Raw genomic sequence first — 4,809 nt, 5'->3', positions numbered from 1 at the left:
CTGCTTCAAAGGGGTTGAGTATTTTATTTCGCAGAGACATAAAGTCTCCCCTCATACACACCAGCAGCCTTTAGTTGACCATTTTTATGTGTACAGTTGACATTGCAACAATTGCAACGGACTACTGTCCGTATAAACCACCAAGTTGCAGACTAACTGAGGTTTGCAAAAACGATCAAACAAGCAGTCTAGTCGTAACGCCACAAGGCATCGAGAGCAAATGAGTCAAATTCGTTACAAAAATGTAACAAGTTGATGCTTCATCCACACACTCACAGCTCATTGCTGTCGCCAGATGAGTGACAACTTTGTTCGGCTCATTTTCTGTAACCAGTGTAGCATTAAAGCATGGCGGAGTAGCAAGCTAGCTAGTTAGTCTAACGGTCCCTCTGCCTCACTCCCCGCCGCTCCGGAGAAGGACAAGCTACCTGCTAACTTGCTAGCTATCCGCAAATCTTGCATTAGTAGTATGAGTGAGTGCACACAACCATTTTGTATCTGCGTTTTAGACAGTTTTTGATATTGTTCTCACAATATTGAGCTGATTGTCAGCAGTCCAACACAATACTCCTCAGCCCGATTGTGATCTGTTTATCTGTTGTAATGTGGGTGGTGGAGGCGTGCAGGAAGGTGGAGTTGAGCACGTACATGCACAGCTGCTAATCATAATTTACACTATGATGAGGCATGTAAAACATATGCATGTTAATTTGTATATTTGTATTTTGTTTATAAATATACGTATATATATAAATATACGTATATTTATATACGTATATATTAATATGAACGTTAGTTGCAGCACACACAATATTAGTTCGTATCAGAATCAGAAGGGGGGGAGGGGGTTAATAAATTAAATACTAAATATTTATACAAACAGAGAAGTCAAAGTAGAAATGTGCACATTGTACTTCAATATATAACAACAATAAATATGTATATTATGATGAGCAGTGTAATAATATTAATGCTTGAAACATTAATAAAGTATTTCACGCCTCTCTGTTGACATTTGTTGACAATAAAAACCTTTTCTTTCAACTCCAGATGTGCTTTTAAATATTAAGGATTATTAATTATGATTATTATTAAGGAGTCCAATATGTCTTTCTTCTGCTCTCATCGTGACACACAAAGTGTGGGAGAGTTCTCACCTGTCTAATGTCCTGCAGCAGCTTCAGACGGGGAATATGGAAACACGTCTCTGATGTGTGAAGACTTGTGAATTCATGAATTCATCATCCATTCATCTGCACATCCTTTTCTAGATCATTCCATTAACAGTTTGTTCTAATGTTATAAATGTTATAAATGACATTTGAATGAAGAATGTTTTGATGTTCACTTTAATATAAATCTTCACATTTGACTTTAAAGACGTTTCTGCAGGAAACTGAACTTGAAAGACGAATCGAGGATCAAGATGTCGGTTATGTTTCTGACTTATTGATTAGAAGAATTATTGTTGCAGCTAGAAAACAGTAAAGTAAGAAAAGAAGGTTTTAGGACGACCATAGAAGTAGCAGGTAAATAAGATGATTCTATATAATATAGAGCAACATTTAACAAAACAACACAGAATGTCTAAGTTGTGTTTACAGATCTCAAAGGTTCGTAGGATCTGCTCGTGTTCTCTCCATTAACATCTGACTCAGTAATATTCTTCTAATATAAATCTATTGAACATTAATGAAGTAAGTTCTGCATATTAAACTAAGTGCAACATGAGAAACAACAAGAACAACGTTCAACATGTAAAGTTCTGTTCTTTAACTTTAATTATAGTGACACAATTATTCACATGCAGCATGAAATAATGTCAGGAATAAAATAATTAGATACGGTACATGTCCTGACAAGTGCACACACACACACACACACACACACACACACACACACGAGCACGCCTGGTGAGCAGTGGAGAATCCATCCAGCTGGAGAGAGACGGGAGACGGGAAGCAACGAACCCTCAGTAATATAACTCTGCTGTCCTACGGTCACAGAGACCTTCACTTCATCCTCTCAATGAAAGTGTGTGTGAAGGTGTGTATGTGTGTGTATGTGTGTGTTAGTGTCAGCTGGAGCTTCTTCTGCACCGAGAGATCAGTGACTGGATGTGATGGAGAGAGTGCTCTGTAGTCACCATCATAGAACCATAGTGTCCATAATCCAGACCGTATGTTTCTCTTCCTCTGGACAGACTCTGCTAACAAACCCAGAAACCAGAATGTACTGTCTCCACCCCGGACGTCCCAGCTGTGAGTCCCTGAGTTAAAGCCCTCAGAGCTCAGGACAGAGCAGTCACTCTCAATCCTCTCTGGATTATCAGGAAGCTGCTGTCTCTGTCCTGTTCTCACACTGGTCAGATCTTCAGACAGGATGAGTCCTGGACCAGCAGTGTTTGGGTCCAGAATCAGAGGAGAGTAGGAGACCATCTCCTTCATCTTGTTCCAGATGTTGAAGGTGAGGTTGCCCAGGTGTTCGGCCTGGTCTATCAGAGCTCCTGAGAGCAGCTGTGGAGCCTCCAGCAGGGGGCGCTGCAGCTGGACTCTCTGCACTGCAGTCCTGTAGCTGTGCAGGAATGAGACGTCTTCAGCTCTCAGCTGCTCCTCTGTGGCTCTGACTGTGTCTGAAAGAGCTGCTATCTCTCTGCTCAGAGCCTCCATCTTCTCCTTCATCATCACACTCTTCTGCTCCTCTTCCTCCCTCAGTGCAGCCATCCTGGCCTCCTCTTCCTCTTCTAGAAACTGGTGCAGCTTCTTAAACTGCTCCTTAACCTGCGTCTCTGTGCGTCGGGCCTGGACCTTCATGTGTCCTGCTGTTTGATCAGACTTCACTTCTTCTTCTTTAAGGGCTGCAGAGTTTCCTGAAGTTCCTTCTTGTGTTGTCGTGCAGCTTCATTGATGGGTCTGAATCTGTGGTCGCTGTGTTCCTCTGAATCTCTGCAGACGACACACACTGGCTGCTGATGGTCCAGACAGAAGAGTTTGAGTTTCTCAGCGTGCAGACTGCAGAGATCCTCTGAAGCTCTCTGATCTCTCTCCTGTAAGAATCTCTCACACAGGTTCTTTAACACCAAGTTTAAAGGTGGTTCATCTCTTGAAGATCTTCTCTTACAAAGTGGACACTCTTGTGTTTGTTTCCCCGTCCACCAGCTCTGCAGACAGCCGTTACAGAAGCTGTGGCTGCACGACAGAACAACAGGATCTTTAAAGACTTCATGGCAGACAGAACAGCAGAGATCTTCCTCTAATCTGGAAGACATTTAGTCTCCGAGTGAAGCAGGAAACACATAGCAGGAGTCCGTCTTGATTATAATCTCTCCTTCAGAAAGTTCTGATCACTTTTAGTTTCCGTTCTGTTGCACCTGCTCGAAGTGGAAGTATTCCTCCGTATATGATCTTCTATAAGTGGAAGTGGAGGTTTTGGTCTGAAGGTGAATCGTATCTCTCAGTGTCTCCTGTCAGAATTGACACTGTCAGGAGGGTAAAGATAAGACACCATATTGTAAACTACAACCGGACATCAGCCCCACGTTCTATCACCTGGTGTAGACTCATAGCAATGCATTAAAGCAAGACAAATGTAAATAAGGTTTTAACATCTCGATCTACTGTCCGCCATAAACACTCTCTGAGGTCTGAATGTGGATTTAATGTTTGAATTCAACTAAAATGCACAAACTGAGTGTCACCAATTTCACATATTTACTGAAAACCCCTGAATGATATAAAACTGATTCATGTCATAAATTATCATCATAGTAAGAACCTTGAACACTAAATTCAAGAATTTCACAACTTAAAGACAAAATAAACACACACACACACACACACCTACACACACACACACACACACACACCTACACACACACACACACACACACACACACACACACACACACACACAGAGCTAATAAATCATAAAATAAAGTGAACTTTGTTAAAAAGAAGAATAAGACAAATCTAATATGTTTCCATCCGGATCACCTCGTGTTCCTCAGACAAGCTTTTTTATTTATTATGATTATTTGTAATTTAAAACACTTTCTGACCTTCACTTACGTGTTGGTGACTTCAGGTTATATTGCAAGCAATTAAACTACAACCATTCTCCAGCTGCTCAAATTTTCACTAGAGACGCATTGATAAAAACCGTCCTTGTCATATTTAGGAAGTTCTTCAGCGTCAGTAAAGAAGACTTTAAGCTCACAATTTGTAAAACCAAAGCAGCAGAAGAACCACCTGAAGAACAAGAAGATCCTGTAACCTGCTGCAGCTTTGGAGAAAATGTAAGTTATTCAATATTTAATGTTTTATTATGAACATACAATTACAATTACATTTTCCATTTGAAAAGTCAAAACAATGTTTTGTATATCCAGAGAAATGTGTAATGTCCCTGAAGGTAACATTTCCTCTCTCTCCTGTCATGGTGTCATCAGTCCTGTGTTGTATATGTAGTGAGACAGAGACATGTGTAATGTCCCTGAAGGTAACGTTTCCTCTCTCCTGTCATGGTGTCATCAGTCCTGTGTTGTATATGTAGTGAGACAGAGACATGTGTAATGTTCCTGAAGGTAACGTTTCCTCTCTCTCCTGTCATGGTGTCATCAGTCCTGTGTTGTATATGTAGTGAGACAGAGAAATGTGTAATGTCCCTGAAGGTAACGTTTCCTCTCTCCTGTCATGGTGTCATCAGTCCTGTGTTGTATATGTAGTGAGACAGAGACATGTGTAATGTTCCTGAAGGTAACGTTTCCTCTCTCTTGTCATGGTGTCATCAGTCCTGTGTTGTATATGTAGT

At 40.9% G+C, this 4,809-nt stretch overlaps 1 pseudogene; it reads right to left on the bottom strand.

The window, feature by feature from the left end:
- Positions 1-2,012: 2,012 nt before the first annotated feature.
- On the bottom strand, positions 2,013-3,268 carry LOC115022269 (nuclear factor 7, ovary-like; annotated as a pseudogene).
- Between the last annotated feature and the right edge of the window lie 1,541 nt (positions 3,269-4,809).

Source organism: Cottoperca gobio, chromosome 17 (genome assembly GCF_900634415.1).
Source record: "Cottoperca gobio chromosome 17, fCotGob3.1, whole genome shotgun sequence".
Lineage (NCBI taxonomy): Eukaryota > Metazoa > Chordata > Actinopteri > Perciformes > Bovichtidae > Cottoperca > Cottoperca gobio.
This window is presented reverse-complemented; position numbering and strand designations above follow the sequence as displayed.